Source organism: Lactuca virosa, chromosome 8 (genome assembly GCF_052849685.1).
Source record: "Lactuca virosa cultivar CGN04683 chromosome 8, Lactuca_virosa_CGN04683_v6, whole genome shotgun sequence".
Lineage (NCBI taxonomy): Eukaryota > Viridiplantae > Streptophyta > Magnoliopsida > Asterales > Asteraceae > Lactuca > Lactuca virosa.
In genome coordinates this window covers 382,907,743-382,918,563 of record NC_136433.1, presented here as the reverse complement: position 1 = coordinate 382,918,563, position 10,821 = coordinate 382,907,743, and positions in this window count along the sequence as shown.

Here is a 10,821-nt window from a genome sequence, read left to right as displayed (position 1 = left end):
GCGTACGAAGGGATCAGCTCGTACGTGTCAAGGCTACGAACACGTGTCCATCATACGAATGAGTAGGGGGTGTCTGACTCCGGATCACATACACGAGTACGCTGGGCGTACTCCGATTTTTCAAGCTTCAAAAATTCGTAACTTTCGCATACGAGCTATGTTTTTGACGTTCTTTATATCCACGTGTAGGTGAGACCGTGCTGTACAACTTTCGTTTAGACTCAGTCGGCTAATTTGACTTTATTTTTAAAGTTATATTTTTAACAGGCCGGGACTGGAAAAGTCCGTTAAAAATTCATAACTTCTTCATCCGACGTCCGTTTCCATCTGTCTTTTTACCGTTAAAATAATATCGACGAGATCTTCGATTCTCGTTTAGGTTGTGTCGGCTAAAAATCGCTCGATCTATAATTCGAATTCCGGGTTGCATACTGTTATGCCAAATCTTAGAAAATTCATAACTTCCTCATACGAAGTCAGATATGGACATTCTTTTTTTGCACGCTCTCGGTTTAACGTATACTACGACTTTCATTTAGATCGCTAAGGCTAAAATGCACTTTATCATAAATTCACTTTTTACGTCACACAGCGTCGTGCCGGTTCTATCGCGAAACTTCGACAGGTCATAACTTCTTCGTTATAACTCGGATTTCGGTATTCTTTATATCTCTGGAATCCTTGTTTCAACCACTACAACTTTATTTATAGATATCGGGTTTACCTAACATTTATTTTTGACGCTTATTTTTATCCTTAATTTATTAAATCATAATAATTAAGTATAAAACACAAAATACTAAAATAATTCATTTTTATTACTTCAAAACAAGTTACAAATGTTGGCCTAGACTATTACATCATCATTAATGCTTAGCCTAGAAACACGGGCGTTACATAACCTTGCATAGGACTAAGTTATTTTGTCAATTTGGATAATCAGAGTGTTAGATGTAACTCATTTATCCAGTCCTTTTCATGTATTTCGGTTTGTACGTTGTACCTCCTTTTCCTATAAAAGGAGTGATTAATGACAAGAATAGTAGACGGATTGTTGCTCCAAAGATAGTTATATTTGAATTTCCTTCACTTTCAATTTTCTCTAAAATTAAACTCTTTCAAATATTCTACTTGTTCATTTATTATCTTTACCTTGATTGTACTCATTGTTCCATATTTAATACTTGAAGTACTTTGTTGATGTTCATCTTCAGTCTCGACTGGTCTTACCAGACTTGACTGGAACACATAATCAGAAGCAGACATTGATCTTAAGCATTAACTCAAGGTTTGAGTTTTCGAACCTTCTCCCTACGCAATCAGATCCTTGTTCTCACAGAACTAAGGGTCAAACGTATCATTGGGGAAACACTTATGGATTTACTGGTAGCTTTGTTATTCTTATCGCTTACTATTATGCCTAAATTTCAAGGCACCATTTGTATTTGAATTTCTAGGGAGCTCGAGGCCTCTCGGGGGGAAGGAGAGGTTATTCCAGAAAAACGAGAGGGAAAGAAGAAGAGGATTTGGTGTGCAGACTCTACTAATCGAGCTAGCTATTTATAGTAAAGTTTTGGGAGGGTGTGTCGTGCTATTGTCCGATCTGTTCCACACTCAAGCGTGATAGATCCACTTGGGTGATGACACGTGTCACTCTCTCATTCTCCCGTGTTGATAGCATCTCCACGGATCTCGTCGTCAGATGGCCACGTGGCACGCTCCAGTTGCGCCACGTCACCCCTACTAGGTAAAATCTTGGATTTTCAAAAAATCATATTTTCTGCGTATAAGCTCCGTTTTCGGTGTATCGACGCGTTCATATCGACGAGTACTACAACTTTACTTTTGATTATTTTAGCTAATTCGGACTTTATTTTTTAGCTCATATTTTTATAAGGGAGTGTATCCTAAATGATTTTGAAAAAAAATCATAACTCTTTCATACTAACTCCGTTTTTGACATTCTTTATCTGACCGATTTTGTATCGAGGAGTACTAAGATTCTCCTTTACAATGTTTTGCTTAAAAATCATACAATTTTCCTTTAACTTTTTACGACACACATTTCTATGCATGGTTGATTTTAAAACTTAGAAATCATAATTTCATCATATGAAGTCAGATTTTTATGTTTCTTATATTTTCGAGTTCGCGTCGACGAATACTTTCCGAATATATTATTATTTGTGCAAAATAATACAAAAAATGTGCGCCTATATTTTTAGTTTTTGAATGATTTGGCTGATTTTTCCTATATGTTTTATTGTTGAATGTTATATTTTCGCAATACTTGTCATATATTATACTTTAAGTTTATAACTTTTGATGTTTTTCACGTTTTCGGTTGACGATCGTTGAACAACTTTTGATGGTTGTCACACATAGTCATAATAAAATCGTGAGTGCGGAAATCTCTAAAACACAAAAGCATATGCAATGTAATCACATTCCGCCCTTCCCTTTTGCTGCTAGAAGTACCCTAAACATTTAAAATTAAACCGTAAGCACAAAGCTTAGTGAGTTCCCAAAAATACCACATATTATACAAATAACGAGCCTAGCCCAACAAGTTTTTTTCAATCACGCGGGCCCATCCCACAAGCATATAAGTGTACAAGGAACTAGCATACATTAACACATAGTGTCCTACATACTATAGTGAGAAAATTCACCTAAATAAAATAGTTGAAATGACAATACTCAAACTCACACGAAATCAGCTACACGCACCACCTAAAACAATCTGAGGCCAAGCCTCATTCTATGACCAAAAATCCTTAGTGTGACCAAAAGTCAAATTGGTCAAAAGTCAACGGTTAATGACCATCACGTCGTGACCAACTACTGGTCACATCGTAATCACTTGGCAACAAAATAGTCGCAAAAATCCATGACGTCGCAACGCGGCCTCAAGTCAGTCGCGTCGTGATTTCTGGCTTAACAATCTTCCTTATTAAAGACTTAATCATTTAAGTCCAGTACCCCCAAATCTCATACATGGCCCTAATAAGTGGCTTAATGGATAAAGTTTCCAACTTTATCCATTCTCATGTCTAAATCTCTTTAAAACACTAACCCCAACTTTAGGATGATCAAAACTCATGCATGGCTTAAATAGAATGCATGCAAACATATTTTTCCCTCAATCAACAAGTCTAGATGTGATAAAATCCAAGTATAATGTTCTAGATTTCTCCAAACTCCAAGAAACCTAAAGAAATGGACCAAAATGACATAAATAATTAATATAAGAAACCAAAGATCAAGATTATACTCACAATAGTCAAAAAATATAAATGTCAGGCTGGATCAAGGCTTCAAACAAGCTCCTTAGCACAACAATGGCCTTTTTTCACCTTCAAGCTCCACAAAACACAAAGGGAACCTCAATAGAATAAGAGAGAGAAATAAGGAGAGAGAGAGAGAGAGAGAGAGAGAGAAAGAGGCTAGGGTTGCAAGGGAATGCTATTTGATGCTGGAGACTGATGAAAGGACGAAACCCTAGAGGTTAGTGCCCTTAAATAGAGACCAAATCCTGATATATAGGGTTTGGACCATTAGACCCATCATGTTGCGGGGCTCATTAACGTTCACGTCGCTACTATAAAAAACCCTTAAACCTAATTAACTCAAAATTAAAGGATTGAAAATACTAACCGGGAAAACTAATTTTACAATAACCAAACCAACAAAACAATCAAAAAGGGGAAAGATAGCTAAATCTTCAACTTCAAAAAAGCCAATACTTCAAGAGAAGACTCCAAATTAAAAACCTAGAACAATCCAAATAGTGTATGCTCCTTAACTCAACCAATGATAGATGTTGATAGAAGAATGATTCCATAATCCAAAAGCAAAGTTGAGAATTATATTATACCATAAAAAAGAATATGAGTAAATTACACGAATGGTCCTTATGGTTTAGGGTTATTTGCGTGTTTGGTTCCTAACTTATTTTTTTAACTCGGAAGGTCCCTACTGTTTCTTTTTGTTACGCGCTTGGTCCCTGTCTTACCTAAAAAAACTATTTTGCCCTTGATTTTTTAATTTATTTAAATAAACACACCCCCAACCCCACCCCCTCACCTTAACTTACATACCTCACCATTTTTGTCACACCCCCAAACCAGAACGACGGAAACATTCGGGGACGGAGGACGTCATGCTCAGTATCATAACCATAGTGAAGAAAGTAAACATAACCATCATAAATATAATTTAAAAGGTTACATCGTTTCAAAAGTATATGTTTCCAAATAAATTACATATGATGTCAAAATATAGCAAAAGAATCTACGCCTTAGCGTCTTGAGTTCAGAAATCTTGTGGTTACCTGTTTTACTGATTACCTGAGAATACAAGTTGTTTTGAAAGAGTATCAGCATAAAGCTGGTGAGTTCATAAGCAATTTATGAATGAAAAATGAATGATGTTCCTTTTTGTTTGTTACAAGTTTATGTCAAGAAAACCCAATATTTTCTAAAGGGTTGTTATAGTCTTAACCGAACCAAAACTTAGTATATGTAAGTAAATCGTCATACTTATGTGTGTGTGGTTTTATATTTAAATAAAACTCCTTAAATTCCCGTGAACTGCGTGTTTTGCTAATTTCTCATGTGATATGTTATAACCATACTAAACTCGAAGACCTCGTACTCGACATTCTTCAGGCGTCGGAATGTTATGACACTTGTCACCCAGACCTGGCGGTCTAGCTGTTGCAAGCAGCTTAGGTGCGGGTTTGTCAGACCCAATATAGATCTATACACAACTATCACGCTCTCCCTCCAGGAGATTCTGATTATAACTACAGGACTTTACTGTGGTACTTAAGAGTACCCCGAAGGAGAATGTCTCACAAATTTATTTATTAACAATTTCACGTAGTGTGTAATGAAATACTTGTTTTGTAAGTCGATTGAGTTATTGTTTTCTTTGTCAAACGAAGTGCTCAAAATATACCTATTATAGTTTATCAAAAGTGTTGTGTGTTTGAATGAAACCTTGTTATGCATGTCTTTGTATTTCCATAAAATGACATTTAAAATACTAAGTGTAAATCGTACACACCTTGCTCAGCATGTTACAAGGGGTGAATAACTCTTAAACATGTATTTGACAGTTTTACCCTTAACTGTCACTGTTTTAGAATATCTATAGAAAAATCATCGTAAGTTGAAAACTGAATCCGTAAACTCTGAGTGCTTGAAAAAAAGAGTCTATTGTATCCATAAATTTTCCTATAATTTTTGGTGGTCTCAAACCAGGGTGAAAATGTTCATCTTCACAACCTGGTCCGACTTTGATGCTGCAGTGATAGGTAGTTTTGTAAAAATCACCATAAATTGTAGAAACATCGTATGGAGATAAGCAAGTAGTCATTTTAAAGGCCTAAACCTGAACTATTTGCATATTTAATAGTTTTGAAAAATATTAAGTTTAAGTTGGGTAAAACAGTTCGTGAACAGGTCACAACTTTTCTGTTGTAAGCTGTCAAATTAAGTTTCAAATATGTTTTGGTGTTTTAACTCGTATTCCCCCCCTGAAAACTAAGGAAAACCGGAAAATGTAGGGGTATGAACTCACCTTGAGTGATTTCTAAAAGAGTGGAAGGTTGAAGTCGAGGAGTATCAAGTCAAGAACGCTTGATGAACACGTGGAAGCTTGGATGATCCTAAGAACGATTTTTTTGGTGTTAAGATATGAGTCGATGATCCAAGAGTGTTATGAAATTATGGAATATCACTTGAATTTAGATGGAATACTTACCAAAAATTGAAGTAGTAGCTCAAGAACACTAGCACAAAGTGGTGGGAAGTAGAGAGAAAAGAAGCTTTCTTGAGGTGGTTTGATAAGTGTCGGTGTTTGAAATGATCCAGTAAGCCAAGAAATCCTCCAGGCATTTCTATATATATTTAAGGTTGTTGGAGCAACTTGTAAGTTTGAAGTGATGTTTGCCTTGGTTTGTGTGATGTGGATAAGGTTGGCTAATGAGAGGATGACACATGGAGGCAAGTGGGCACACTTGACCCACTTGTGGGGTAGAATACTCCTCTTATTATAAAATAATGATTTTTAATTAATAATCCTTGAAAAATAAATAAAATATGAGTTTTGGGGGTGAAAAATGATAAAAATATGAATTTGGTGAAAAAATCCCGTCAAGAACGTCAAAAACGGGCTTAGGAAGCGAAAGCAGTCGAAAACCAGCATTAAGGACCGAACTTGCGAGGTTCGGCTCTTAGGAGTGTGAGAACCGAGAGAAGGGGAGGAGGAGCCGAAGGGTGAAGAAGGGACCGAAGGTGGCAGGGAAGGAACCGAAGGTGGAGGCTCGGTACGAAATTGTGAAGGAAGCGAAATAGACCAAGCCCTCGGTCTATTTCGGTTGTTCGGCTCTTAGGAGTGTGAGAACCGAGAGAAGGGGAGGAGGAGCCGAAGGGTGAAGAAGGGACCGAAGGTGGCAGGGAAGGAACCGAAGGTGGAGGCTCGATACGAAATTATGAAGGAAGCGAAATAGACCGAGCCCTCGATCTATTTCGGTTGTATCAGGGCTCGGTTCGGCTGCACTTCGGTCCTAGATGGTTGCTCGCTTCTGACAGGCTCGCTTCTAACAAGCTCGGTTCTGAGAGGGTTCGGTTCTAATAGAAGGGTTCGGCCCTAAGAGGTTCGGTTCCTAAGAGGTTCGGTTCCAAAGAAGGGTTACTGCCCTAATTAGCTGTTTTTCGATATAACTCTCCGTTTCAAGCGGTTTTTGGCCAAGTTAAGGGTCGGGATGACTATAAAAAGTTGAGAGAGATTTTGAGAGAGATTTGGGAGAGATTTCACATACTTGGAGAGATTTCACATACTTGGAGAGATTTGGGAGAGATTTAACATACTTGGAGAGATTTGGGAGAGATTTCACATACTTGGAGAGATTTGGGAGAGATTTCACATACTTGGAGAGATTTGGGAGAAATTTAATCTTAGCCATTATTATCGTATAATCTCGTAATGCAAGGTTCGTGAACCCCGTTATGCTTCGTTTATGATTGTTTTAAGTCCCCGAAAGGGTCCTTAGTCGTGTTTTGATGCGTTTAACTCCCTTTTTAGGGTTTTTACATTGCTAAACACATAGATTCTTCGAGACACTTGAGTTCTTGACATACAAATGCACATTTTTATACATAGAATAACTTTTAGCATACAAGTACTAATTAAGTTTAACCGGTTTGACTTGTTGACTTTGACTTGTTGACTTTGACTTTGACTTGAATTTGACGGTTGTCACATTATCCCCCCGTTAGAAGGAATTTCGTCCCGAAATTTGCATTTTGAGTGGGACTTCAAGGGTTGGGGAATAAATGTGGGTACTTTTGTTTCATTTGGTCCTCACGTTCCCAAGTAAATTCGGGTCCTCGCTTAGCGTTCCACCGGACCTTTACGATGGGAATGCGGCTTTGTTTCGTCGATTTGACCTCCCGGTCCATGATTTCAACAGGTTCCTCTACAAAGTGGAGGTTCTCATTGATCTCAATTTCTTCCAAAGGAATGAAAAGGGTCTCATCAGACAAACATTTCTTCAGATTTGACACATGAAAGGTAGGATGAACGTGATTGAGTTCCTTTGGTAATCGTAGCTTGTATGCCACCGGGCCAATCCTGGCAAGGATTTTGAATGGTCCGATATACCTTGGATTTAGTTTCCCACATTTTCCGAAACGTATTAGTCCCTTCCAAGGTGATACTTTTAGAAGTACTCGATCCCCAACTTGGAACTCCAAAGGTTTTCGTCTCTTATCCGCGTAGCTCTTTTGTCGGTCTTGCGAAGCCTTCATTCGTTCTTGAATTTGGACGATCTTTTCGGTTGTTTCCCTTATGATCTATGGGCCAGTGAGTGCGCTGTTAGGGACTTGCCCTCTTGCTAGTTGCGTATCGCCCACCTCAACCCAGCACAGGGGTGATCTGCACTTACGGCCATAGAGGGCTTCGAACGGAGCAACTTTGATGCTAGTGTGATAACTATTATTGTATGAGAATTCGATAAGAGGTAAATGGACATCTCATGCCTTACCAAAGTCTATCACACAAGCTCTTAGAATGTCCTCTAACGTCTGAATGGTTCTTTCACTTTGCCCGTCAGTCTGTGGGTGGTAGGCTGTACTCATGTCCAGCCTAGTTCCCATAGACTTCTGCAGTGATTGCCAGAATCGTGATGTGAACCGACTATCTCTATCGGAGATAATAGATATCGGTACTCTGTGAAGGCGTGCTATTTCTTTAATGTAGATCCTTGTCAGTTTCTCCATTTTGTCTGTCTCTTTTATTGGTAGGAAGTGTGCGGATTTGGTTAATCTGTCGACGATTACCCAAATGGTGTCAAGTCCACCCGTTGTCTTGGGTAACTTGGTAATGAAATCCATCGTAATCCGCTCCCACTTCCACTCGGGTATCTCTGGTTGTTGAAGTAGTCCCGAGGGCTTTTGATACTCTACCTTAACCTTGGCGCAAGTCAGGCACTTGCCCACAAAGGTAGCTATTTCGGCTTTCATGTTTGGCCACCAATACAACTTCTTGAGGTCTAAGTACATCTTTTCTGAGCCGGGATGCACGGAGTAGCAAGTTTTATGAGCTTCGTTCATGACAACGTCCCTAAATCCACCAAATTTTGGTGTCCAGATCCGGTTCATGAAACAACGAACGTCGTCATCCCTGACTTCAAGATTTTTGTCCATGCCTCTCAACGCTTCACCTTTCACGTTTTCTGGCTTCAAGGCTTCTTCTGGAGCCTCTTTGATTTGTTCGGACAGGTGAGAATGGATGGTCATGGTTAACGCCTTTACTCGGTGGCCCAAGTATTCTTTTCTGCTCAAGGCGTCTGCAACCACGTTGGCTTTTCTGGGGTGATAACGAATCTCACATTCGTAATCGTTTAGTAATTCCACCCATCGTGTTTGTCTCATGTTGAGTTCTTTTTGATTGAGGATATGCTGAAGGCTTTTGTGGTCGGTGAAGATGGTGCACTTGGTGCCGTAAAGGTAATGTCTCCAGATTTTTAGGGCGAAAACTACTGCTCCTAATTCGAGATCGTGCGTCGTGTACTTTACCTCGTATGTCTTCAATTGTCTTGAGGCGTAGGCAATGACATTTCCTCGTTCCGTTAACACACATCCTAGACCTTGGTTTGACGCATCGCAATAAACCACAAAGTCCTCGGTTCCATCTGGTAAGGACAAGATCGGAGCACTGCACAGAGTTCGTTTCAGTGTTTGGAACGCAGCCTCTTGCTTATCCCCCAGACGAAAGTCACTCCTTTTTTAGTCAAGGTGGTGAGTGGTTTTACGATTTTGGAGAAGTTCTGAATGAATCTTCGATAGTAACCGGCGAGTCCTAAGAATTGTTGCCCAACTTTCAATCGCCTTGATCTTTGAAGGGTCCACATAGATTCCTTCCTTGCTGACTACATGTCTGAGGAAATTCACCTCTCAAATCCAGAACTCACACTTTGAGAACTTTGCGTATAATTTCTCCGCCCTCAGCCTCTCCAGGACTCGACGTAAATGATGGTTGTGTTCTTCCTTACTTCGGGAGTAGACTAGTATATCATCGATGAAAACAATCACGAACTTGTCTAAGTAAGGTCGACACACCCGATTCATCTGGTCCATAAACGCAGCAGGTGCATTTTTTAAGCCGAAAGGCATCACTACAAATTCGTAGTGACCATAGCTCTGAAAGCTGTCTTGGGAATATCCTCCTCTTGAACTCGTAGTTGATGGTACCCAGATCTAAGGTCAATCTTCGAGAAGAAACTTACTCCTTGTAGCTGGTCAAAGAGGTCATCGATTCGAGGCAAAGGGTATCGGTTTTTAATGGTGAGTTTGTTTAATTCACGGTAGTCAATGCACATGCGGAACGATCCGTCCTTCTTCTTGACGAACAAAACCGGTGGGTCTAACGAAACCTTTGCTCAGCAGTTCGTTCAGTTGACTGGACAGTTCCTGCATTTCGGCTGGGGCTAGTCGATATGGCGACTTGGCTACGGGGGTAGCTCCAGGAATTAAGTCGATTCGGAATTCGACTTGTCGAGGTGGGGAGGCACTCCTGGAAGGTCTTCCGAGAATACATCAGGGAAATTACAGACCTCCGGAATGTCCTTAATGTCTTTCACTCCTTGTTCCTTGTCTACGACGTGGGCTAGGAAGGCGTGGTACTCCTTGCGGAGATACTTTTGAGCCTTGACACAAGAGATGATCTGAAAGTTTGAACTAGGTTTGTCGCCATAGACAACGAGAGTTTCGCCACTCGGCAGATTAAGGCGAACGGCCTTTTCGTGACATAGGATTTCAGCATGGTGAGGGCATAACCAATCCATGCCAATGATAACATCAAAACTCTTTATGGTGACCGGCATAAGGTCGATTTGGAAAGAGTGATTGTTTAAGGTGAGGGTACACCCAGTGTAAATGTCGTTAGTGTTCTCTGTTTTTCCGTTAGACATTTCTACGGTGAATGTGTCTTTTAGTGTTTGTGGTGTTTGATTAAGCAAGCGTTTAAATTGGTGGCTCACGAAGCTTTTCTCCGCGCCACTATCGAAAAGAATGCATGCGTATGTATTGTTGAGGAGGAACGTACCGGTAACCACAATTAGATCTGCGACGGCTTCCTCATGACCTATCTCCAGAACTCTACCCACTTCGCCGGGGTTGGGGTTTCTTGCCTTTGGGCAGTTACGCTTGAAGTGTCCTGCTTCTCCACATACATAGCAAGTTCGGCTGGCTCCGGCGTTGGCAGCTTGTGCATTCGGTTGGGCCGGAGTTCTACAAAATCGGGCGGTGTGCC